Genomic DNA, 12708 nt, shown 5'->3' on the forward strand with positions numbered 1-12708 from the left:
TATGTCACCTTTTGTGTAATCAGTAGCCTTGGAAAACATTCAAAAAGTGGTTTGACTGTTCCATTAAGTTTTTTAAATCTCATTCTGAAAGCTCTATAATTTGACCTATCATTAAATTTCAGTCATGTCACTGTGGTCAGGGATGTGAAACCTCAGAGAAAATTTGAACCCCAATGAAAAGCAAGATTAAGACTTAGATGTGGAGAATTGTTCTTATCTGACTTCAACCCCGCATAACAGCTAGATCCCATGTCAATAGATATCATAAGGCTTATTTTCTCCACCAGTGGAAAGCTTATAAGAGCCATTACTTTCATGACATTTCAAACCTCTAAAGTTAAGAACACTTACAAATACACATGTCCTCGTGAGACACCCTTTCCAAGCTAGAAAATAAATATTTCTCATTTCCAATTCAAATGACCATAAAACTATAAAACATCTCTGGCTTCAAGTCTAGTCTTATCTTTAAATGTCAATTCCATTCTCCAGAAATTTTAAAGAAGTTCATAATCAAGACTTGGACATATTGACTCATTTTCTATATAGTTGGAGTACTTTTCAAAACCCATACAGGATATTGAATTGTAACTCCTATTTGAAGGAATTACTATGGTACTTGGGAGATCATGTGTACAATTTTTCTGACTACATAAGTGACTGAAACTAATGCATAGGTACCTTAGGAAACACAAAAAAATATTCCCTATGACTATGGGAAAAAAAAAGAGACTATATCTGAAAAATGAAGCAACATTCACAATTATCCAGAACGAGTTAAGCTGGCTGCATCATAAAAATATTTGTGTGTGGAATGATAACATCATCTGTTTTGCATATGCATCTCATCTTACAGAACGGGAACTTGTTCAGTCCCAGAGTGTGGTGGACTGACCCCTGCTAGCAACTAAGCACCCACCAGCCACTTGCTTACTCTCCTCTCCCACCAGGATAGGGGAGAGAAACAGAAGGGCAAATGCAAGAAAAACCCATGGGTTGAGATAAAGGCAGTTTAACAAGTGAATTAAAAAAAAAACCCAAGAAGTGATGCAAAGGTAACCACACACTACCTCTCACTAGCAGACCGATGCGCAGCCAGTCTCTGAGCAATGGCTACCTTGGAAAAACTCCCCCACAAGTTTTATTAGTGAGCATGATGTTATATGGTATGGTATATCCCTTTGGTCAGTTCGGGTCAGCTGTCCCAGCTGTGTCACCTCCTAAACTCTTGCTGACTTCCAGCCTACTCACTGGGAGGGCAGTGTGGGAAACAGAGAAGGCCTTGATGCTGTGCAAGCCCTGCTCAGCAATAACTAAACCACAGGTGTGTTATCAACACTGGTTTACTCACAGTTCTAAAACACAGGACCATACAGTCTGCTATGAAGAAAGTTATTTCCATCCCAACCAGATCCAGTACACGGAGCCCACATAACAAACAAACAAACAAACAAATAAAAAACTAAAATTAATTGTTAAGAGGTAAGGTTCTTTTGTTTGTTTTCTTTTGCTTCTAAAATAGTGATATTCTTATCATGAATTCAAGTCAGGAGGAAAGAAATTATAAGCATAAACATTTAGGAAACCTTAAAGTATTTTGTAAATCACTGTTACTCTCAAAACAAGTGCAGCACCCTATCAGATCTTCAAAGGAAAGAAATTTCAGATGTCTGAATCCTTGAGGAAATTAAGTAGAGAGACAACGCAGCTGACATAGGCAGAGATTGAAAAAGGGAATTTTAGAACAAGATTTTCTAATTTTCCACATGTTTTATAAATATTTTTAATATCTCTTAGAGTGAATGTTTCTGCTCAACTCAGTGGCAGGAAAACTTCAACCAGGGCTTGCAACTCAGACACTGAAGTCCATTAACTTCAAGACAAAAATTTTATACGCTAGTTCCAATGTTCAGAAAACTACTTGTTTTAAGGTTGGGGAGGATATTATCACAGTGTTTCAAGGCAGTCATGATGCTATATCCTGAACAAGCTGCAAGCAGCTAATACTTCAGTGAAAAAGAAATCTTAATAAACAAGCTTTGAGGTCACAGTGGGATATGTTGCTATCAGTATGTCATCATGTAAAATATGTAAGATGACTCGCATCTTCTGAATAAATCTCCTCAAAGCGTAAGGCACAAAGGAAGGTTTGATTATGCCATGTCTTCCCAAGGCAAAGAGCAACATAACCTCACGCTAATGTAGTCATGCAGACATTTCTCCAGAACTATGAGTGACCTTACAGGGGAGATTCAACTCTAGGTAAGTGCTGTCAGAGTAGTCATTTAGATTCTCCCGTAAAGCTAATACAGATAAGAAAGCATTTCTAAAACACAAATGACCTCTCATGCCTTAATCATTTGACAAATAGCGTGGTCTTCCAGTGGCCAGCTGTCTATGGCTTCTTGGATCATCTTCTTCCTTCAGAGGCATAATATTCTCTTTAGGAGGTGGAGGAGATATATCTTAAGTGGAACCACAACCACCTCTTTCAACTGACATGTCTGTTCTCCCTAGCACCTATGTCTGAGTTTTGGTTGTCTGCTGGGATGTAGGCTCTCAGTGATGTCAGGAAAGCTATATTCCCTGTGGCTGAATGCTCCACCGCTAAAGCAAATGAAGGAAAAAGACCAGTCTTAGAAGAGTGCAGAGAAAATTGAGCTACATTGCAGTAAAAAGCCTGAGGAGATAAAAATAAATGATGTTGACTGGAGGCTCCTGAGAAAGGGAAGGGAGCACTGTAACTGTCTATGGTTTTAAAGCATACCACGACTGTGACTGAAAAAGGGAATGGGGAACAAAAAAAAATGTGAGGGCCAAGTAAAAAGAAGATGAGTTTGTGAGACAAATGTGATGAGGCCCTGTAGCAGGAGAGGAGAAATGATATTGCTGAGCAGAGCAGACTAAAACCAGACAGAGTCCAGACAGTTCATAACTGATACTACTCCACAAATTGACCTTTTTCATATGTTCACCAATTTGCATGTTTTTAATATGTAAGATGTATGTTGAATGAGGTTAAAGATGAGAGGAAAAAAACCCTATCTCAGAGAATGGGTAAATGGAAACCACCATAAAAAAACCCCTCTGTTTTTATCTGTGCAGTGTAAATTATACATTAGGCTGCACAAGTGATTTAAATCAAAATGTTTTGAGGAATCACAGGACACCATTTTTCTCTAGGTGCCGTGCTTAAGACTTTCCAGTCTAGCATGCAAAAAAGCAGAACTCTTCCAACAGCAGCTGAAGTCAGTAAGAATATAAAACATATTGTGCTACCTGCCCTGACAATCTAGGTATAAACATCTCAGATTGGGTGCTTTGAATGGAAGACTGCATTTGGCCTCAATCTTTCAGTTTTCTGTTTGTAAAATCAATAATCTGACTGAAGTCACAAGAAAATAAATTTATTTGTGTTCAGAAAGCACTTATTAAACTGTTGTGATGAGCATCAGAGGGCAAGACATGTGGAGATTTCTTCCAGCATGGTTTGATTAGCAAACAGATCTATGTGAAGCAGTATCAAATAAGTTGTGACCAACACAAGCCTTCTAAATGAAGTAGGGAAGCTACCTATGAAAAAAATAGTCTGAGATCCAGCCTTAAAAATTGCATCATAATGCATAGACAAAACTAAAAATTTGTCATTTAAAGTCACTAAACTTTGAGTGTTTGAAACCAATAAATTCTGGAAAAGTTAGTAACTGCTACAAACAATGTTCTTACTCACTGTTACATATTAAATAAGGAACTTGAAATCTCTGATGAGATCTTTGCTCCTAAGCTGAGGTGTCACTGAAATAGACACAGTACAAGCTTGCTTTGAAGTTTTGTTTTCAAAGAGATTAAAGAGTATTGTTTAAATAAAGTTTAATATCTCATTAGTTAACTCCAAAATTCCCTAAGCCCAGAGCATGAAATAGCATCGAAAGCCTTGCTGAAGTCAAGGTAAATAGCATGAAATGGTCTCTACCTGCAAATAGCTGAAAGGCAACCCGTTTCCCAAATATTCTTGTATCCAAGTTGGGACTTTGTGTTCTGGGTGAGTAGAGAAGTAGATGGCTAAATAACGGGTTGGATGGTCAGGCTCAGAGAGTACTTAATTGTTCTTACTCTCCCTGGAGGTCTGTGGCAAGCATCTGTTGCAAGGGTCTTTCTAGGTCCTGTTTGGTTTAGCATCTCTATCAATGGCCTGGAGAAGAAGATGAGGGAGAGCACTCTAATAAAAATTGGAAATGACACCAAAGGGGGGGGGACGATGGGGACCACCGGCAGCACTCAAATTCAGTGCTGCCATCCAGAGGGACCTAGACAGGCTGGAGGAAGAGGCCAACAGGAACCTCCTGTATTTCAGCAAGGATAAAGCCAAGCACTGCCCCTGGGCTGGAAGCACTGGTGCAAGGACACAGGCTGGGGACTGCTTGACTGGGAGCAGCTCTGCGGGAAGGGACTTGGGGGCCTTAGCAGGCATAAACTCAGCATAAGCCAGCAGTGAGACAGCAAGCACCCTGGGAGGTATTCACAGGGGCACAGACATCAAAGGGAGGAATTAATGCCCTCTGCTTGGCACTTGCGAGATCCCATCTGAATACTGTGTCTAGTCTAAACTCTCAAGAAAAATATCATACAAAAATGACGTAAAATTTCTACATTCAGTATTTTTTCAATAAATTTTCTTCTTTTTTTTTTTTAATTAGATCTGTAATAGCTGAGATGTTCGGTCTTCAATGGATGTACAGTCTTGTGGCTGTAAATTATCCACAGAAACAACATTTGGTTCAAACAGTGTGCATCTATTAAGCTTGTAGTCTTCTATTTGAAACGTTTTGCATCTGATGTCTTTTTTCCAACCCTTAAGGAGGCCTCTGAAAGGTTGCTGGCATTTTAGCAAATGAAGATCTACAGCCCTTTTCCTAGACTTTAATGAAATAGACATTTTTCCTTAGCACAGAAAAAATGCTCACGTCATCAATGAAGAGAGCTTTAGGAGCCTTTCATTCACCACAAATTAGAAAAATACCAATAAAAATGACCTTTGTAGTGAACAAGAAGCCCAAGGTTTTGACCAGCTTTTGCTACACAAGTAGAGTTAAGTGTCCTTTTGTCATCTTACTAAAAAAAACAGAGCTGTGTTCAGATGTAAGTGAGGTCTTTGTTAGAGGCAGGCAAAGCAGTTTCACTGAAGAGGCACACATCATTCATTTCCACATGCCAAATTTGAGAGGCATTTGGAACGTGGGTATCTTCATAACATCTTTCCATGTTCTGCAGCTCAATGTCTGTGACTATTTTAGAAAAATATACAATAAAACTGTTATTTCCTCTTGACTAACTTCTAAACAGCACCCACTGCTGCTGTGGAATACTTCCTGTGACTACAAAACAGGGAGTCTTGCATGACCACATGGGAGGGAAGGCACTCTCAAATATTTGCATTCCTCCAGGGTCTGTCATGGATCTACTAGGAGACCTTCATGCAGAAAGAAATTTGGCTATTTTTATCTCCTGTTAATTTCTTTCTTTTTTTTTTCTTTTTCCATGGTAAGGTCAGTCTAGGTATCCTTATTAGGAGTAGTTGCCTGTTGCTTTCAGTAGCAATGTGCATCCTTTCTCTCTCCTGTCCCCACCCCAAGCATTTCTTCCTTCAAAGAGTAACCAGACCAAAATTCCTTTTCTTTGTTGTCTGTACTTACAGAAGAAATATGGGAACATTTTCCACTGTTTCTCTCATTATTATTTCACTTTAAGTAATGGACTGGGCAACCTTCATTCCTCCTTACCTGATTCGGTCAGAAATGTCTTTTAAGGTGGCCTTGCATGAAGATATTAACTAAATTGCTTGAAAATTTTTCAGATAAAGACTGTTTCATCAAGAAAAAAGTCATTTGTGGAACTCTCGTCTCTCTGCAAAACAGAAACTTTTGAAATTAAAAGGACAGACCAGAATATTCTCCTGATTACTTTAAGACTCCAGGGAGTTGCCTGGGGTGTTTCATGACTCACAGAACTCTTTTTTTACTATGTTTGCAGACTCACAATTCTTTTCCATAGTTCATTCCATCACCTTGCAGAGCTGTTACACCTGCCTTTGTTATCTAGGTAGCACTGTAGTTAAACTTATGTTTAAAAGATCTCTTCATTAATTGGGTTCTGGATTTTGATAATTTTCAGTACAGCAATAAACATGATTATCCTTGATTTTTAAGGATTAGATATTTGAATTAAGAGGTTTTTTGCAGGTGTCCAGTTTATTTTTATAATTATACACACTTTTAAAGCTATTGCTTCACTTCAGCACTGCAGAAGGTAGTTTCATTCATTCATCTCCCAAAGAAAGTCTCTGAATTCATTAATTTCATGTTCTTATTTTTTAACATTTTATTGGAAAATTAATTACTATTTATTTGTGTAAATGTAGATAATATAATTTTTGTTTTATCACCCACTTAATATCTTAAGCAAGTAGCATCTCATAATTATTTCATTTGATATTAATAATTGTTTTATTAATGTATTTTTTGGCATTTTTTTTGTTCCAACAAATGCTGGAATTCCAAGGGAATTCCTTTATCATATGCTATTGTTTTCTTCTTTTCATCTATTTATTTACTTAAAATATAGATTCTTGCAGATGTTTCTTAACCCTAACAACTGTAATGAACCTTTTTTGCTAACTGAAAAAATCTGAAACAACCCCAAACAATCACTATCCACCAATTAATGTGGTAACTCTGATACAGAGTACACTATAACTATCTTTAGCATATTTTAGTGGTGAGAAAACTAAGCCACTGGTTACTTGTGGTCATTTAGTCTCAGGACACTTTTTAGGAAAATAGGGGTGTTCAGGTAGGATAAAATTGGCAAATTCCAACTCCACTCATAGATTCCAAGCTACATTTTATTTCCCGTGGTATATCAATGTGGAAAAAAGAAGTTATTACTTTTCTTTTTATACCTGCTGATTCAATAGTTTGTTTAACACATTAGAGTGGTGAATGACATCTACAAATAGAGAGACAAGTTGTAACCAGCCTGTGAGTGGGTTGCACTCAGCAGATAGTGAACTCAGAAGTCTTCTGGCACCATTGCGTTTTTAGGCAGGAAGGGGGAGTGGAAGAAATGCAAAACTGCATCAGGGACAGGAGTACTGTCACTAATACTAACCTGCTCAGAAATCTTTAGCTGAGATTGTGACATAAATTACCATCATCATTTTCTGTGGTTCAGTAACATACATTTGTGATTCTGCTTAGGTAATATGTAGATAACTAGATTACTACTTAGGTAATATGTCATAATTTCCTTATGACACAGCTGTGGTTTAATGTAATATTTAGTCCATATATTTCAAGTGAATCAAACTTTGTTGTTGCTTTTTGAGGTTGGTTTGGTTTTGTTGTTTTAAATTTCTCTGTCTTTCTGTTCTGACTAGACAGAATTTGGGATGTTAAATTTTTTCCAGCTTTTTCTTTTGCCTTAAGCTTCTTCTATACCTCACAGCAGAGCTGAATGAGGTAAAGCCAATGTGCACAATTTTGGCATCTCAAAGAAAAAAGGGAGTTGTTTTGAATTTTAGTCTTTTTTTTTTCCTTAGACCATCTGACCCTGCATAAATTATCTCCAGCAGTTAAGGTTTCTGTAGGAATAGATTGGTCTTTTTTGGTATAAAGTGAGCAAACCGAGTCCAGAGAATAACAGCCATACAGTAACATAAAGAATACATTTACTTTTTATTAGGCCATGTATATCTTCCCATATTATTTATTAACATCATTTTGCAAAGTTTCTTGCTGCTTACTGTTTGGCTTCCTTTTGACCAACCCAAAGCCCTCATACATGGATCTCTGTAATAACACAAGGTATTTACAAGAATTTCTGTAATAACATAAGGTATATTTAGTACCTCTTATTATAACCAAATTATACCTTTCTATTCCTCTTTGAACCATTAAAAACCCATCCAACAAAGTGGTGATCATCCTTTCTTTCCATTGCAATGAACAGAGTCCAAAATAATGACTTCCTGACTTTGCAATCCCACATGTAAGCTTGAGGAGGTATAACTTCTGCCACACATCTCCCAGATGCCTGGTCCCACCTCAGTGATTGCTTCTGTCAATTTTTCTACTTCAGTTTCAGTACAGTAATTCAGCAGCATTTTGAAAATTAAATTTTGGGATGTTAAAATGGAAATGAATGCCAAAATTAAGTAAGAATTGAACTTGACATCATTTGTTAATTTTCACATGTAGTTCAACAGAACTCTTGGGTCCATCCTTCATCTTAAGTGACCAGGATATGCAGAGGGCAGTAGTAAAATGCTTTACAAAGAGTCTTGGAAGCTGAACTAGATTTAGGCTCTTGATCATTATTTTATACCTGTTGTACAAAGGCATCAAAGAGATTTTTTTCTATAAAGAGATGGGTTTAGGAAGAAATTATAGGTAAGTAATATGTGCAATGGCATGCCTACAAGACTCCATCATGTATGCACATACATTCATGTTCATGTACGTACGAGACTGTCCTTTTAAAAATATTTCTGTGTGTTTTTAATGCTGTCACTGACTTGATATATAAAATCTAATTTGTCTCCAGTACTGTCTTCTCATGAGAGAAAATCTCCTGGTTTGCTTTTGTTAAAAATATCTAAAACCTCACTGAATAATAGCTGTTACAAAACTCTTTTGATTTTACATTTTTCCTTTCACAGTGTGTGGCTCTGTACTCTATTTCACAGGGCAATGCTCTGTTGAAAGCTGTCACTCTAAGAAGCAGTATGATAGTTGTCAGTGATATCCAGAAGACTGAATAATATATACATATCTTACTTTTAATGTGTCCTTAACACATTGACTTTCCTGGCTGTAGGAGCTAGTAAAAAGAGAATCAGCATAAGGTGAAGCGTATCTCCTGCTGGGTGGCCAAACTGCATGAAATCTCATGCTTCATTAATGATGCTTCTCATACCAGCTGGTCAATGGATCATGAAAATGAATCAGAAGTACAACAGGGATTTTTTTCTGGTTGTAACAGTCATAAACAATTATGAACTGCTGGCTACTACTTTTTCAATACATAATGATTTCATTGCTTTGCTTTAGCCATAAAAGAAACACGATATAATGTTTAAAGCTGAGGGAGTGGGAAAGGCACTAGCAATCTATTTAATCAACAGCTTTCTTACTTTGGTAAGACACTTATCCTGCCTGAGCTTCATTTTCTAATGTAGACACGACATTCTATATCATAATGTGGGAATAAAATTCTTCCAGTCATACCCCACCGCAAAGCTTTCACCTCTCCCCAGACTTAAGACAATGATTTATGGTATCTCTCTGGTTTTCTAGTTTAAAGGAAAGGAAAGAAAGGTCCTTTAAGGACCCAAGGTTTTAAAGGAGAGTGCTTGTCACCTACTGAAAATCTGATTTTTCAAGTATCTCAAAATCATCACCTTGAGGGTCTGGTCACTCACTAGTTACCTTTGGAACCTTTCAGAATCTATTGACAGAATGCTTCATGCAATGAACAGATCTACTGTAGGTCTTTACTGAGGACTCAGTTCGTCTGTATTGAGGACTTGATGCCTGTGATGTACGTTCTAAGGCATAACTGCGGTCCAGAGGAAGGTTTTCTTGATAGCCCTTATGTGCCAAAAATCCTCAAACACCAACTGAAGATCAAGGGAATTTCACTTTCTCCTTTGTACTCTAAATGCCTGTGTGCAAGTATGTTTGACCATATGTCAGAACTTTATTTAATTACAAAAAACACTTCTCCAACTCCGTTCCATTTGTCATTGAAAGGAATGAGCTGCCAAACCACGGCAGACCTGTACCAGCTATGCTTGTCTTGAATATGAACAAAAGCTCTGGAAACTGGGAGGGAAAATCTTAAGAAAAAGGCAAGGTATTAATACAAACACAGAAGAATATAGGACTTCCTTACATATCTCAAACTCTTCCTTTTATCTTTCCTTCAGCCGTTGCTGGATGTTCTGCTGAAACAAGAGAACTATGCCCTTGTCAGTTATCTGTCCAGATTTGAGTAAGTTGTTTTCCAATATTGACGTTCTCCCAATGGCCCAAATATTCTGATCAGTTTGGCTTCTCCAGACAAGAAGCATCTGAAAAACTTTGCAGCTTTCCTTTGGGGCATCAGTTGTTTCTTTTCTATAACTAGTCAAGACGGCTATATATACGACTCTTCTCTTTCTGTTGCCTCAGCTGTTCAGTTGCAGGAATGACACTGTTTACTTTCTTATGGCACAGCCCAGGCTTTCAGAAAGTAGGAGATTATACCAGATCAAGGCTTTCACAGTAAGAGTGAGCATGTGTTCAACAAATGGTGTGAAGCACTGTCTGGGAAAGGGCTGAGAGCTGGACAGTACACCATCATGTGTACTGGCCTACTAGTAGTTTGTTCTGTGATTATCCATCATTTAAATCTGGTATCCCATGCAGATCAGTGGGAAGGAAAATCAGTTCAAACATTCAAAGGGGTTGAGTCACTAAAAAAAAGAGATTATACAATGTTTGGGCAGAGGTTGGTTTTATTTTCTGCAAAAAGGAGAGAGGAATCAACGTAATTATGTTTTAAACATCAACCAATTGATTTTGTCTTTTTTTTTTTTTTTTAATCTTTCTTCAGAGCATCCTTTTGGTGATCACACTTCAGTCCTACTTAATCCTCTAGGCTCTGGTGAATTGAATTTCTGGAGTAGGATTTGCAGTTTCAGATAGTACAAGATTCCCTCGTCTGGAATCAGCAAAGGAAATAATGCCTGCCAGAAAAGAAAGAATAGCTTTTACCCACATTTGCTTTGCTTAACTCCAGCTATGTATATCTAAAGATGATAAACACCACATAATCTATGCTATTGTTCTTTTCTTCCCTCCTCTGCATCCTTAACCCTAAAATAAAGGTTATATCTTGTCTGCTGGGGTTATATGTTTTTCAGTCTACATTGTATTTGGATTAACATAGACATGGCTATTTTTCCTTTCGGTTTGGAGAGATGTGCAGACTGCTGTTTGTTTCAATTCATCCTTTTCCTCTGATCACTGTGAAGGTCTGAATCTTATCATTTACCTTCCACATTAAAGTAACAGCTTTTCAGCCTAGCAATCAAATACTTGAATGAACATTCAGCATGCTTGTCTGTGTCTTACATGAAATATAAAAGGCAACGTAACTGTAGGCCAAGTGTATCTTTCACACTGTTAATTTTTATCAGCAGCTACAGATCTTTAAAAGGCTGAGTTCTGTATTTGGAATCACATGCTGAAAATGAAAGCACCGGTTAATGTACTTTTCTGTTTTTACTGTGAATGAAGAAAATAACAGCCAATATACTTCAGAGAAACACATTGTCAAAGATCAGCAGAAATTTTTGTGTCCAGCTGATAAGGAACAGAAAATCCACCTTTTAACTTTGAAATGATCTTGGAGACCTCCATCTTCCCTCTGCTCTTTTGTTACTACCTGAGAACACCATAAAAAAGAAACAGTTAAAGAAGAAATCTTTCTAATGCAACAGCTCCAGTAATTTCTTTAGGCAGAGGTAACATTTTCAAACACATCTAAATTATTTAGAAATGAAACCAACTTTCACTTTCATTACCAGACTCATTAACAGGTAAGGGAAGTTTGCAAATGTGGTTTAGACACCTAAGAGGCTATCAAATTCTCAAAGGCTCAAGGGGTTAAAGCTTCTGAGTTTCTCAATATTCAAATGACTCATCGGAGTGGTTATAAAGAATTTACCTTTTTTTCTTCTAGCAAAGTTTAGATATATTTAAAATATGGTTCTATATTGTTCATTATTTCTGAGAATTGTGTTCTTTTTATTTTTTCATGCATTTCCTATCAAATGAAAAGAAAAACATGATTTTAGTTTGTTTTCATGAGTGTTTCTTCCCATAAAAAAAAGAGTGTTAATGGAAAAATGTTACTGGCATTTTAAAATTTAAACAGCTGCAATGTTATTTTTAGAACACTGGGAGCATGAGCAAGTCAATTCTGACTGTTTTGACACTTTGCTGTCAGTGTCTTGGAGTTCTGTATGACCAATGCTTAATTTGACAATTAAGTCTGTATTTAACCTATGCAAATGATCTTGGAATGGTGTTATTGAGCAGTTGCACCACTCTAAAGGGGCTTTGAATGTTTCACTCCTTTGCAAATCAACCTAAGTGAACAGTCGCTTAAATGTGGATATTGAAATCCTGTCAGATGATTCCATGTCATAGTTGAGAGATATTAAATTGAAGATTTTTTTTCTAGAAAGGTAGTGAGAAATAAGCCAAAGAATATTAAATATTTACAAGTAAACTTTATTGTGTTAGCCATATTAAATCATTGCTCTCCTGTTTTTCAAATAGCATTATTTCCCCCGAAATTATTTTAAAAATTATTTTGGATACTGAATCAATTATGTTTTGATAATAGTTTAAGAAATGGTTATTTCCAAATATAGCACTCCCACAGTACAATGTTCTAATAACATCTCTGCCAGTGTTACGCCTAGTTAGATAAGAACTTGAGTATTTTGATAGTATTAGTATTTTGTGCTGTGACTCTTCCATCACTACTGCCATTCAGTGTGAAGGGTGCTCCATGTGACTCATTATTGCCATCTTCATTAAACAATGACATTAACGAACAATAGACTTTAAATATTGACTCTTTTGTGCATCTAAGGAA

This window comes from Haliaeetus leucocephalus, unplaced genomic scaffold (genome assembly GCF_000737465.1).
Source record: "Haliaeetus leucocephalus isolate CR32 unplaced genomic scaffold, Haliaeetus_leucocephalus-4.0 Scaffold328, whole genome shotgun sequence".
NCBI classification, from domain to species: domain Eukaryota; kingdom Metazoa; phylum Chordata; class Aves; order Accipitriformes; family Accipitridae; genus Haliaeetus; species Haliaeetus leucocephalus.